This window comes from Barbatula barbatula, assembly GCF_947034865.1.
Source record: "Barbatula barbatula genome assembly, chromosome: 18".
Taxonomy (NCBI): Eukaryota; Metazoa; Chordata; class Actinopteri; order Cypriniformes; family Nemacheilidae; genus Barbatula; species Barbatula barbatula.
Window position 1 is genome coordinate 15,318,144 of NC_136781.1, and position 15,383 is coordinate 15,333,526.

Genomic DNA, 15,383 nt, shown 5'->3' on the forward strand with positions numbered 1-15,383 from the left:
TAATATAATATTCAATTTCCTTGCAGCAGATGGCAATAACAAGCATCCATTTCACGTTGAGCCTTCTAAAAAAAGGTGGATAATATATGTCGCTTGCCATCAAAATGCATGACGTCAGTATCTGAACGGAAACGTGCTTCTCGCCTGCTAGCTGCTGAAGCTAACCGCTAGTTCCATGGCAAGTGAATGTCTGTATACCTTGTTTAAATAACCCTTATGCTTTAATACGCACATCCATCATTTAAACCCAAATGAGAGCCGCTGGTTGAGATCTCAAGCTAATTATGAAGCGTGAGCTGAACTGGTGCCAAAAGACAGTGTTTATTGTAAGCTTTCGTCAAACTCATTAAACCAAATGAGCCACCAGACTCTTTATAAAAATGACTGATCAAATACACAAGGGCTTGGCATGTTTCCAAATCAATTTGAATTTAAGACATCAAACGCAATAAAGCAAAATAAAACTATTCAAATGACCTTCCCTTTAGCCTGCCGCACATTAATAAAAGCACCTGCACCGTGTTCAATTTACCACAAACAACACCACACGTAGTCCTTTGACGAAAAACAGACAGTTTGAATACGAAAACAGAAAATGTACTTTTAATGCACAGTATGTTGTTGGGAATAGCATCACATGTACTAAACAGTGAAATAACTTTAAACTTGCTATTTTAGTGGAGCAGCTGCTTATACTGACTCCAGTTTGAAATGTGTATTCTGCGTGAATGTTTGCATGGAACTAAAGCCTCCGGTGACACCAAGGTAGAAAATATAAATATTAGTTGGCGAGGTTCTGGGGGATATTCCCGAAAGCTGGTCATGTGACATACCCAGGTAAGTTTAAAGGGTTAGTTAGCTGATAACCGCAACTTTCGGGTTCCAAAAGCAGAGGTAACTTTCAGGGTATGTAAGTAACCAAAGCAACTCGGTAACCTGCTCTGTGTGCGATTTCAATGAGGGCGTGTGGGCGTGGAAGCACATATTACCTATAATATATTATAATTGTACAGCAATATTACAATTACATTTCCAATCTCACCCATCGCAATTCAGAATTTACAACTTTTTTTTACAACTTTCAAAATGACATACTCTTTAAATAAAATAATGTAAGCTGTTGTTGTTGTTAAACTTCATGTATTTATATTAAATACTGTATATAATTTGAATTAGGTTGATTAAAACATCTCCAAATGTCCCTGGATGAATATGCACACCTTACAATGTCCAACAGTTAAAGGATGTTAATAGAGAATTATATTAACTGCAGAGCAATTGCATATCATTACTCTTGTCCACTTATTAGGCAAATTTTTTAGCGTTGGGTCAAAGATAGTTTTGGCCTAATGGTTAGAGAGACCTAAAACTCAAAGGTTGCACTTCAATTCCCAGGCTCGCAGGTTTCCAAGGCTTTATTATAGGTGACGCGCAATGGGAACTCAATACACAATATTCACATATTTTTATTCTAATTATAACTTGCAGTCCATTTACAAAGAAAAATACATACAAAACTTACACTTAAGGTTTTTCATACTGCGTTCCTTAAAAATGTCTTTCTGTTCCTTAGCCTCCTCTTACAGTTTAGTATTGAAAGGCCTTTCTCCAAATTACAATCAGCCTTTCAGGATAGGCCGTTTCCACCTCTTTTAATATTTGGAAAGCCATGGCCTTTTAGCTAATTAAGTCAAACCAAAACATAATACATTCGTGGATATATTACATGACATATTGGACATGTGACTGTGGGCCTGACCTTCATCTTCTAATGCAAGTGAATTATCATGGTTAATGTAAACTGAAGTGTTAAACAGGATTTTTTAAAGATTATGACAACTGTAGCAGTTTCTACAACTAAAGGAGTCTCTATTAATATGACTCTATCAGCAACCGTTCAAAACAAAGCCGATATATTGCAAAATCAGAAATCTGTGATCCATTGACAATGTGTTCATGTTGTTCCTGTGAGTGAGCGTTAACTCTGGGTGACTTGTGGGAGGTTGATAAAACTTTCCCTTCAAACGTGTTCATACTCCAAGTAAGCAAGGTTAGGGTTTATCAACCCAGGGTTCAGGGTTTAGCTGACGGTCTACCTTCCAGCATACACAACCTCAGGAATGCTTTCTGTGAGTGTCCTAAGGCGTCTCAGAGGTTGTTAGTATCGTTGTTCCTTCTTGGTGGATGGAAGTAGATGTCCTACTGAAGCCGACTGTCCTACTGAAGAGACCAGCTTACAGCAGCATGAATTGAAGGCCCGTGTATATTGTATATATACTGGTCAGTACTGATCTGCTGTATAAAATACTGGTCAGCCAGCATGGGCTTTCCTGTAAGGCCGTTTAAAGAAAAAGTCATGCTTAGCAGGTCAAGGAGGCCGGTGGGTACAGTAGCAGACCAAAACAAGACGTAAATTGCAATAAATTATGCCTGAATTTCTCTTCTTCATTTTGAAAGGATTGGGTCTCATTCACTAATAATTTCGTATTTATTCGCACATTGGAATCTCCCACGAAAACGTTACGCCTAATTCACAACACGTCCGTACGCACATCATCCTAATGTAAGTGGATTTGGAGAAATCGAAATGAGCGGCCGCGTGCACGAGTTTAGTCATTTGCATAAAACACACCAAGTCCAGGGTTCGAATTACGGGGGAGCTAAGGGGAGCTCGGCTCCCCTGAAAAGGACCTGGGCTCCCCTGAAAGCCTACTTTGAGACATTTAGGGGGAGCTCTAAAATACTGTCCATTTTTTGTGTCGCATATAGATTATGATTTTTTGTACTTTAAGGTTCCTGAAATATATGATGATATTAAAAATGTGTCAATGTTGTGTGTTTATTCGCTCATTACATTACTATTTCCGAACATCTGTCTCCACTAATAAATGCAATGCTGTGTCTCCTGCTGTGAGCATCCATGCGTGGCGGCGCTGCACTGAAATTACTACGTTTATGTCACCACTTGAACTTCTCACTGAGTTGGTATTTGAATGTTAGCTTAACTTCAAGTTCCAAACATACTTTCGTTTTTTGGAACACTCTGTGGATACTAATAAGAATGTCAGAAAGAAAGCAGCCAAACCTCAGTCAATTTGGATTTACAAAACAGACGAAGAGGAGTGATGCTGCTAGTGACAGCACCAGCACCAAGTATAGCGAGACTTTGGCGCCAGAAACCACCTCTGCGACCTATGGACCAGGCTTCTGTGGTCACTTCTGATTTAAGGTAAGAATCATGGAATTACTTACTTGATCTGTGCGTTTGTGAGGATTGGCCCTAATCCTATTTAATATTGATGTATTTTTTTATAATTGTTATGTGAGTTATTCTGTTTTTATCATGATTTGCATGATGTGGGCCTAAGCGCGCTTGATTCAGAACCGTGGACAGAACTGTTTGCCCTAACACTGACAACGCTGACTGACGCTTGCGTTTTGAAGTAAACGGTTTACTAAGTAAACAATAGGTTTACTGTAAACCTATTGTTTTAAATGCCCGAACATACACCAAAAGCGTTAAAGTCGGTCAGGGTCAGGGATGATCGGAAAATAGGGCTCCCCCGAAAGCCACTTTGTAATTCGAACCCTGACCAAGTCCATCTCCATATTACGGCTTTCCGCCTAACCTTTTCTTTACCACCTGTCGCCACTTAAGTCAAAGTTACTCAAGGCAACCCATGTGACGCTGTCTACAGACGCAAGGATTTCCAAGTGCACAGTCCTCAAATTCCGTTCATACACAATCATTTTAATTTTAAAATATTATAAAATTTATAACTATTATTCTAAGATGAAACGTGAATTTTGTTTCTATTTTTTCTCTAATATTTCGAAAAAAGAATTCAACTTTGGATAAAAGAGTCTGCCAAATCCATAAATGTAAATGTAAAAGTGACGTCCAACTTTGGAAAATGTACTTGTTTCCTCTTTATTGAAGTATATTGAAAAGGTGTTTAAAAATGTATATGTGCTGCTTTGTTGAACTTGGAGAACAAACTGAAGCTCCGCTTTGAGAAGAAACACATGTGAAAAGATTAAGGATTCACGGCCGAGGAGAACAATATATCTGCAAAAATATGATAGCAAGAAAGGATCAACAAAAAACTGAATGATAAATCTGATTTTAATGTATGATTTATTTTATATATGCAGATAATCTGTCAAATAATAGCTTGGAAAAAAGTTTAGTGTTTATCCATTTTGTACCATCAACATCATATTTTGATGGTTTCATGTAACCTGTTGTGGAACTACAAGCAAATATTGTACCAGATATCAACTTTGGCACTTTTGTATCCGATTTGATTGCCCAATGGAAGATGAATAATATCATTTTTTATATTTATATTTGAATTGGTATGTTTGATTCTTGTTTGAGTCATGCATCCCATGGGATCCGCTTTTCTAGGACTCTGTTGCTTATACGATCAATGTCTTTGCAACCTGCAGGCAGACAGCATTTTCTCCACAGCAGGCCTGCGGATTACAGGCTTTCAACACTTTCAATACTTGTTTTTCTAAATAAGCTATAAGAAATAAATAGACATGACATCTCTTTGTAATCTCAGTTGTTTCTCTAAAACTCCTTGAGATTAAATGAGAACAATTGTGAGCTTTAAGTTGAGCCTTCTGCATCTCAGAAAGTGACCCAGAAACCCCACACATGCTCAATGACATTTTCCTCGGGAAAACAAAAGGTTTCAAATATAAAACACACAAAGGCTTTTCATCTGCATTACCCTCATTGACGAAAAAATGTGTAAACGTATCAGTATCAAAGCAGTGAATTCTGAGCTCTGAAAAAGACACAATTTGACCTGGCACTCATGTTCCTCGATGAGCCCAATTGTTAGTGTTGAAATCCCGTGTATTATCTATGATAATCATATCCTGTCCACCGACACTTAATGTGAAGAACAGTTACCCTCAGGAGAAATACAAATGCAGAATTGTAATGGAACAACCAAACTTCCCATAATTATAAACTGTACAAAGGAGTCTTTTCATTCTCCACAAATTATTTGTGCCTCTCCATCTCAAAGTTTAAACCACCCGTTCCACCATCTCGAGGGGATACGGTTTCCTTGCCTCCTCACATTCGCTCCTCTTCTTCCAGTTAAACAAATATTTCGATACTCGGAAACAGTCCTTTTTAAAGAATTGCAGGAAACCAGACATTTTCAGGAGCATCATTTAACACGTATATATTTTACATGGGATTAAATGGCATAAAGCAGCTGATTTTCCATACATGGAGGACCGACTTCCGCACATAAAAACCCTGTGAAAATCAGAAAGTGTGTGCATGTAGGTTGCTATGTAGGGGGACAGAACAGAATGAAATGCCACCACCTGTAGATATCATTCTGCCCAGATTTAAAAAAATGGAAAAGTAAAATTATGAAAGCGTCTATAATCATGAGCTCTGTGGGAAGCGCAAAGACTTTTTCACACATCATTCACACGCTGCACTTCATCTGTCCTTAAGCAAATATTCGCCAAGCTTCTGCTTCCCACAGAACCACAAAATGTGAAACTTTAATGGAGACATTTCTGTCTTTCTCTCAGATGAAATAGCGGATGAAATAAGTTTTAAATTTCCTCCGCATTTAATCTTATCGATGTCTATGAGATATAAATGAGATATTATAGATATCTTGTCAGTTTTCCCTCTTATAAGAATGTGTTTGATTTCAACACCTACTGGACCAATCCCTACATTCTCATCCGTCCGATATCTACAGAAGCCGTGAAGTGCCGAACAAAACAACAAGTCGCAGATCAAACAACAAATCTAAAAGCCAAAAAACAAATCCTGAATCACAATTACAACTCTGAAAACACATTAACAAACTATTAAAGCATAATATCAATATGGGTCAGACTCTTCTGCAAAAATGGTGGAATCAACCTTGCTGGGAGGCACGCAGTTGAGCAGCAGTGTGCGTTTATACATGTGTGTTTTTTGTGCAAAGGGTAAAACTACAAGCAGCTGAACAAGGGTCATGTCTTAACACAAGCTACATGTGTCTGCCGCTGCAGGGCTGGGAAAACAAAGTGTGTTTCTAATGTATGCCGAGCCCTTGAGACACTGCTATTCATAGTCTCACAGCCAAATGTCACTGATGCAGGGTTACATAGAGACCAGTTAAGTTCTAATGTCTCGTACCTTTGGGTTGTCCAAATGAAAATGAGTAACTATGTAAATAGTGTTAATCTCAAGAATCTCGCACATAATCTGGCTGTTGTAACTGACGGATTGCCGATGCCACACACGGAGAACTGAAGTTGACTGGGGTTTTATTGTAAGGTGAACAGATGAAGTAAGATGTTGGTCAGCTACATCCTGAAATACTTCTTTTGATATCAGGTCATAAATATATAAATGTAAATACACACTGTGAAATGAAAGTCGTTGTGAGGGACACTTTGTGTCCACCAACACAAACCAATAGATTCAATTCCATGACTATATCACGAACTGCCTTGAGAGTGGGTCGAACATCCACAGGTAAATAAATCCAAACAACATGTACCATCCACAGGTAGAAAAGGTCTGCACTAGTGCAAGACAAAATACTACTAGACTTGAAAATGAATACAGCAAAGCACGTGGTATAAATAGTGTCCTGGAAATGAGGGACAGGTGTGGCTGAAACCATGGGGTAATCGGGTGCAGGGATTATGGGGAGTGTAGTCAATGGTCCAGTGAAAGGTAGCAGGTGAAACCGGGAGAAAGCGCTGATGGTGGGGGGGGGGGCGTGGCTCACAGACCAGAGGGGACGTAACAGCTGTCGGGTGCGTAAAGTGTCCAATATTTCACATGTCATTTTTGCAGTTGAACAAATACATGAATTGTGTACTTATATAACAATTTGTGTACTCGAAACAATGTTGGGTTGCTTCAACACATGGTTGGGTCAAATATGGGCAAACCCAATTATTCTTAAATGCAATCTTACTGTTAATGTTTTATTTATAAGTATATTTTCTTCATCGGAATGGTATGCAATTCTATGAACATATTTCAAAAAGCTAAATGGCCCTAAACAAATAGTCACACTTGGTCCTCGGCCAAAAATGACCGCCATAGAAAATGGATATGTGTTATATCTAGTTTTTTACTTTATCAGAATGGTATGAATCTTGTAGACTTTCATGGCACTTTAAAGTGTATTAAAATGCAAAGTGTACTAAAACAAATGCACTAAATACTAAATTGTGCAAAACTGAACCTACATCCAACAAATATGGGGTAAATCCTTGATAAAATATGAGTGTTTTCAGCTTCAGTTGTGGGCCAGTTTTGTGTCTTTAAAAGTAAACACAGACACTTTTCACCTACATAAGATGTTTGAAGATACGACAAGGTGGCTTTGACATTTCTGGATAAGGCTTGTGGATAAAACGCCCTCAGTTCATCACAAAGTCGATGTGGGAGTATGTGCGTGACTAGACAAGCCTAAATGTCAAGGGTCTCACATCAAAGCCTCCTTCCCGGTTCAATCTGACGGCCCCACTTAGACCAGAATTTCATTATCGCAGATGAGGGACAGTTTGGCAGGAAGGTTGATCATGCAGATAGTTCAACCCGAGCTCCCACAGTTCTCTATTTGACCTCGCAATATAAAGCACAACTACTCATTATTTATTGCAGAGAATGACGGGACGCAATACAAAGCAAATCTGTGATGCTTGGTTGTTATGAATGGGCCACTTACGAATTTACATGCAGTCCTGCGGTGCGTCAGGGAGACGAACATTATTGGAATGCTTGGTGAACAATATGGCAGTTGCTACCGATGGTGGGGAGACTTGGAAAAGGGCAGACCACGCGAGTCTCAGACCTTTAGTCAGTCTGAAATAGCAACAGTAAAAAGTAATTGCGGGAGGGAATTAATATGCCAGGCGTTAAACAAACATGTTGCATAGGCTTCTAAATGTTGTGTTTAATATCCACAGTTGACGAACACACACTCATCAACAAGCCTTGCTCTATCAAACAAACAAGATCAACCACACAATTACCCTTTAAATGTCTTTATCTGACGGAGATTTCATTTTAATTTACCTTCCCACCTTTTATTTGCCTTGTTTGTCTCATTAAATGATTTGGAGGGAGAGGAACATTCAGCGCGGGTTTCTAGAATGGTGAGGGGAGTGGAATAGGATTCCTTGCCTTGTATAGACAATTTCTGTCATTATCATTAGCCTGTTGTATCATAACTGCCAGTCATGGACTATCAGGTCAATCTGGTAGGACACAGGTGACGTGGTTTTGTAAAAGTCGATTGGCTGCACATCGGGCGTTGGGGACGATTCAACAGATGAATCTTTACGGAAGACTGGCGTATTTCTCAACAGCGTAGCGAATTAGGAGGGCGGTTTAATCATTTGCTGAGAATACTTGAGGGTGTGGCCGACAAACATTAGCAGGAAAAGTTGAAGGGATGATTACAACTCAAGTGTTGATTTTGAATGTAAGCCTCATGCAATTTTGATAATTGCATAATTTCCCCAGAATTAGAATTGGTAATTTGTGTAATCTTTGGCTGGACAGACTCAAAACTGGTTTCTTACTGAAATGCTTAGATTTCTGCTTTAAAGGTGCTGTGTGTTATTTTCTGGAGGATCTATTTCCATAAATGCAATATAATATAGAGTACATAACTATATATTCAAAGCGTTGTGTTTTTGTTACGTAAGAATGAGCTATTTCTATCCACAAACACAGCAGGTGTCCTTGCATGGCATTCGCCATGTTGTTTCTACAGTAACCCCAAACAGACAACTGCTCTACGGAGCCGTTTTTTAAAAAGTGCTTCACAAGGAAGGAGTGGAGTGAGTTGTTGGTTTTACCATATAATGTAATATGGTTTTACCTTCTAATAAGATCGTCTGATTCTGTAATATCTCTGCCGCGCACTAAGCATCATAAAACCTATTTTAAATACTTAATTTAAAAATAACATGTAATTCATTGTGTGTTTGTGTGTGTCATTGCAGTGGTTGTGTGTGTGCGCTTGATAAATTACAGTTCTGTCTAATTCATAATGTAGCCAAATTCAAGGTCAGCCAACAGCTCATGAATCGGGACATTTTCACATAAACACACTTGATGGATTGTAGGAACAGGAAAATGCTTAAACTCACAACAGAGAGGATCGCCCAGCCGAAATTTCTATAATATTCACAGGATGACCAAACACTCTCCCTTAATACTACTGGTTGAAAACATATAGTATAGTCGTGCAGTAAGCTCATGTTATTGGTTGGGTCAGTCAATATTGTTTTGTCGAGTAAGGTTGGGTTGTTCAATATTTTGATAGGGCCACAGTCTTTCCATGGCCGGGTCTACAAGATTTCCTGAATTTCCCTTGTGACCCCCATAAATTACCACTTAATAAAAAGGAAAGGTTGACACACAACAGCTTCAAGAATAAACAAATATTTCACATTCTTACCGCAGGTGATGTTTTGAGCCAAGTACAGTAGCTCTTCATTAAACAAATACCAACTAACCATAAATTAATACTTATTAATTATTAGTTATTTTCTAAAAGTATGAACCAGACTTTTACTTGTGTGAACTGCACCTCATTCTGTGAGCCTGTTGTTCACACTTTTTTGGGAAAGATATCAGAATGGAATACTTCAAGATGCATATCAAGCTTGAAAAAGAGAAAGTCCTTCGACATAAACAATGATATATTTAAGCTTTGAAAAAGCAGCTTCACCGAAAGCAGATTGTCTACGAGGTCCCAACATGTTTCACAAAAGCACTCACGGAATGAAGGGTCGCTTTACATTCCCATCGTAACTACATAAATATTCTAGCTCTTGATCTATGTTTAGATGTTGAGGTTTTTTATTGAATGGACACAGCAGAGAGAAGGCTGGAAGTTACGGGGAACTGGAGGGCACAAGGGGACTCGGAAATGTCATGAGTCAGATTTGAACTTTGTTGATATGTCGGTATATATGCCCTAACCACCAGGCCGACATGATTCTGATGATACTTTGTTTTATTCAATCATTTGTTTGATACCATTTTCTAGTCTGGACCCTGCCCTGTCCTATTGACGGCTCATTACGTATGCAGCAGTTAATGGCTCAGATCCGTAGTCGGGAAACAAACAAATGCATGCATAACGTAATGATCTTCCAGGAAGGCCTGGCATACTCTTCATAACCTCTCTTTGAGAGCCCTTCTATTTATTTATCACAAACCAACTATTTGTATGCGCATCTAGCTGAACCTTGAAACACTCTGAGGCCTTTTACATTATATCGACTGCTGGAGGAACTTAGCCTTTTGTTTTATACCAATGGCATGTGTCAGTGGAGATGATAGAGACGGAGTCAAGATCGAAGAGATCACCATCACGGTGGAAGTTTTCTGTTTAGAGGAGAAAGGCTGTCTGGAGAGGGCAATACGATTATACTGACAGTAAACAATGTTAGTTCAACACTTGACTGCTCCTTGACTTTTTTAAAGGTCCAATGTATCATTTTTTGGCAGCTCTATTGACAGAAATACAATATAATATACAGTACATAACTATGTGTTCATAGGTGGATACAGTGTGGCGCGCCCATTTTTAAAGGCGCACCGCATGACCTGCGGCACAGCATGCGTTTTCAACACGTTTTTTGGCGCAAAATATGAATGGCCCCTAAAAGAATTCACCATGTTGTTTCTACAGTAGCCCTAAAAGAACAAACTTCTCTACAGAGCCTTTCCTGAATACGCTATCTGCTTCGGCAAAGCAGAAAATGTGACGACATCTTAGTCCATAGTGCTTTTGAAAGAGAGGTTTGGAGTGAGCCATGGATGCAATTCACAACCTGGCCACTAGATGCCGTTAAATCTCATACACTGGACCTCCAAAGCTGCCATCCGTAACTTTAAAAAAGTAAAACAAATAAACAAAAACAGTAATTGAGAAAGTACATAAGGCATCAGTGTTCAAAACCTTCTCCTAATCTTACCCTGGTTCACGATGGTAAGCTTACATGATTTATAAGTTGAGCTGTCCGGTACGATTAGCTTGATGTCAATAGCGCTGCAAGTAACCTGTAATTTTATGTTTCAAGAGAGATGGCAATAGAGAGAGAAAAGTTACATATTGCAGCTTTAAGCATACCATGATAATTGGATTTAAGACAAGCTGTGATGGAAACAATGCAATCATCTTTCAGTTTATAATTATCACTTTTGTTTTCGCCAAACGGAAGCAGTTTATTTATTCTTAAGTTTGCATATCAGAAGATGTTTTCACCAACTGTCTCTGGTAGGTTGATTGAAAATCCCACTGTTCTCTGTTGTTTGCCTGGAAATAATCATGTAAAAATGATTAAAACCACAGCTCCTATTAAAACCACAGCCCCAAAAAACGAACACCACCCCCCATCGTGCCAGAGGCCGGCCAGGCACTGTTTGAGGCGCTTTTACAGATTCAGTTTGGGGATTAAAGCCCACGTTGCTTATCTGAACGCATTCACTCATGCTTTTCAAAGGGGGTGAGAACACATTTCACTCGGATAAAATTACTTCTGGGGTTTTGGAGCTCTTTAAAACACTTTCTAAATTCTCAAACAAATTTTGTTAACCAGGGTGGGAAATGAACCTCTGCCGCCAGATGCGATCACCGTGGTGGGTAGTTTTATCTTTAACAGCACAGTAGTTACAGATGACATTACGTATAACAGTCTTTCTTAACAAAAAAACTAATAATATTAATAAACAGTGTTATTTCAGATCTGAATTGGAAATGAATTGCTTTGCATTGAGTGTTACAGTAATGTTACAGGTAGGATTGATTGTCATCGTCATTATGTTTTATCTCTTGTGTGTGGCTAATCTGAGTGTGATGTCCATCAGCGAGGACTGATTTGTAAGCCTCTTCTCTGTCAGCACCATCAGGGACGATTAGCATCAGCCTGTGGCATTCGTAGGGGTTCCTTGCCCCTATCAATCACATCCTCCAATCAGACTATAGTCGCACTGACGGCTGTCCTTGGAAGAGGAAGACGAAACTCTGAGTCCCAGCATACTCTGCAGAATCTTAGATAACCTATGTCCATCACATGACTTCACCGTGTCAACTGGCAGAACATCTCTTCAATCCCAGTGTCTTTCAGGGCCTGAATTATTCTGGGGGGTGAGATTTTCTTTCTTTTGCAGAAGACAAAAGAAGATATTCTTAAGAATGTTGGCACCCAAACAACACTGGCCCCCATTGGATCTCTTTTTGAATCTCAAAAATTCTCATTTTAGCACTCATTGCACAAAATATTCCTTTTATAATTGACAATATATGGACCCTCTGGAATATTTATCCATAACATCTTAAAGCATTTACCTTGAATGCAGACAGCATATCACTGTGCGTTGCCCGGAAATCAAATCCATGACCTTGCTAGCGCTGTGTTCTTCCAGCTGAGCTACAGAAAAAAAGAAAATATAGAGGTTGACATTTCAGTCAAAGTTACGCCAGCCATGTTGGATTTATGCTATCGTAAATAAAAAACACATGACATTTAGAGAGGACAGTCACATAGAATGATGGGTAGGGGTCAAAGGGAATCTATAACATCACAATTGCCTCCATACAGTATCGTGGGTGTTAAAGGGATAGTTCACCCAAACATTAAATTCTGTCATGATTTATTCAACCTCAAGTTTATTTGTATTGTAAAACACCGAGAAAATATTTATAAAAATATTTTTCGGGCATCATTGACTACCATAGTAGAAAGAAATGGTGGTCAAAGGTACTCCAGAACAGATTGCTTTCCTAAATTCTTCAAAATATCAAATTTTGTGTTCAACACAACAAAATAATTATAGGTATTTATATAAATAAGCATATAATATATTGTTTTCTACTATGGTTGTCAGTTGCTTACATTCTTCCAAATATATTTGTTCGCGTTTAACAGAACAAAGACGTGTATACAGGTTTGGAACAACTTGAGGGCGAGTAAATCATGACAGAATTTTCATTTTTGGCTGAACTATCCCTGTAACAGCTAAGCATTCTTATGGTAACATTGCAAAAATATTGTTTTTGATCAAATCAAAAATCAAGTTAATTTATCTTGTTAATCTACAAAATCCATGAGATCAAATTTAGAGTGCAATGAACTTAAAAATGATGTGTACAAAAGGCAGTTGGGAATACCCATAATCCCTTAGGGTATTTGAATTAGCCGTGTTGTCAATGAGTAAAAACCAAAGTTGTTAATAAGAGTTTAGAAAGGTTTCAAAGAGGTTTAACAAGAGTTTATAGATGTCTTTCCAGTATTATGAGTTCCTTTTTAATAATATGAATACCTTTTCTATTTTGTTGGGATGTCGCATGTGGTGTAGACACTGTGTAAGAAGTAGCCTACGTCTTAGAAGTCATATGTCTGAAACTATAGACACTATGTGTTTAGTTCTGACCGAATGAAAAATGTAATGTTTAAAAATAAATCACATTAGTGACGTCTTACCTGTTCAGCATAAGTGTCCTTTCACATCTCAAAGTCGACTCTCAAAGTCCTGTTGATTTTTTAACTCTTTGCATTTTAACTTTGCATTGATTCTGTGAAGCTCTGTTTTTGACTGCAGGCTCACCGAAGCTTGAAGTTTCTTGGTTTTAAAAACAGGTGATTCCTTAAGATACTGAGTTGTTCACATGATATTCCACAGATGAGCGCTGTTCAAAACTTTCCAATGAAACCCAGCCATCTAGATGACAATACAAGCGATTGTTGTAAAAACAAACAACTCTCCGCCACCAGTATCATGATGAAGTACCCGGTTCCTCTTGTGTCTGTTGTTTGCAAAGAGGAACTGGTGCAAACTCTCCATGAAAACCAACATGATCACGCAAATGAGCAAACGCTGTTATACGCTTACTGTTATGAATCGGGGTAAGATAAGACAGTCCAGAAGGTTTAAACATTGATCTGTTAATGTATATTCTCAAATTATTTTTGTTTATTGTTAACCAAATAAGTTAGGGAAAGTTACGAAAAAGTTACAGAAGTACAAAAAAGAGTGATCGCTATACATGAAATATACAAGTTTTAGGCTACCCGTCACGCAATGAAACTGAAGGAACGAGTTTACTCAATCAATTGGGTATAGTGAAACTATTAAAGGCAGTTTATCAAAAAGAAAAATTCTGTCTTCATTCATTCACCATCAAGTTGCTCCAAATCGGTATAAAATAAAACAGTGAAAGATTTATGAGAGAATGCTTGAAAGCAAACCGTTCTTGGCCACCATTGACTACAATGGAAAATTGTATCGAACACAAAATAAGATATTTTGAAGAACGTTTTGGGGCACTTTTGACTAGCATTTTCATTTTTCCTAGTCAACGGTGGCCAGAAACTGTTTGGTTACAAGCATTCTTCCAAATATCCTTCTCTGTGTCCATCAGAATAAAGACATTTATACAGATCTTGAACAACTCAAGGGTGACTAAATGTTTGGCAGAATGTTTATTCTTAGGTGAACTGTTCCTTTAAGCTTTCAGAGTTCGCAGATACAAAACTAAAGAGTCAATCAAATATATCCAGACTGCCTTTGAAGGGCAAAACCGTCTGATCCGTCATACTTTTTTTCAGATTCATTTCTTTGAAGCCAATTTCAGTGTTGGCATAGTCACAGCAGGGGGGCAGATATCTTAGCTGTTTTATATTGAGTGGAACCTCATCTGCAAACATTTCATCAATGCCCTTTGAGGAGTTCATACTCGCTTCAGAGAGGCTCTAATAACATGATTATGATAATTAAGCGAGATATCTCTCTTACTACGAGAATGAATCGCAGCCATATGTTAATAACTCTGCCAAGCACTCCAGATTCACTCCACTGAGAATAAAACAGTGATCCTCTGGTGACCTCACAGATATGATGTACGGGAACTTAGCCCATGTAAATTGGATTACATTTTACACCACATTTTGCCTTCATTGAGATTATGAGCGTGTGTATCAAGGGGGTCCATTATTGACCGGCCCTTTATTCAGCAGCTGATGGCCTTCAGTGGATAAATATCCTAGTCTATTAGTGATATGAGACGGGGTCTCAGCTCACAGCATTGATAAATGAAGGGGTGAGGTTGTAGGTGTCTATTTCTTTTATGCCTGTTTTCACACTAATCTGCGTGCAGAGAATAAAAATAACAGGGGTTGTTTTGAATGATGTTGAGTATGTGGAGTGATATCTGAAGGGATTCTTGCTAATTCTGAGATATTGCTATGAATAAAGCCACTGTGATGGCTGGGTTCATATGGAATCTGACGGCTTTATTTATGTTATGGAGTTATGGAATGACAAAAAAGAAAGAAAATAATCTGAAGGGAAAGAAAAACAAAAC

The 15,383-nt window shown here is 38.4% G+C and overlaps 1 protein-coding gene across 1 annotated transcript in view; it reads right to left on the bottom strand.

Annotated features, from left to right (window-relative positions):
* The window catches only part of htr4 (5-hydroxytryptamine receptor 4), a 100,715-nt gene extending 86,887 nt beyond the window's left edge, over nt 1–13,828 (bottom strand). The window contains exons 1-2 of the mRNA XM_079479656.1: nt 13,504–13,828; nt 12,369–12,450 (exon numbers count right to left, since the gene is read on the bottom strand). The gene's annotated coding sequence lies outside the window, so the exon portion shown is untranslated. The remainder of the gene's footprint in view (nt 1–12,368; nt 12,451–13,503) is intronic.
* Between the last annotated feature and the right edge of the window lie 1,555 nt (nt 13,829–15,383).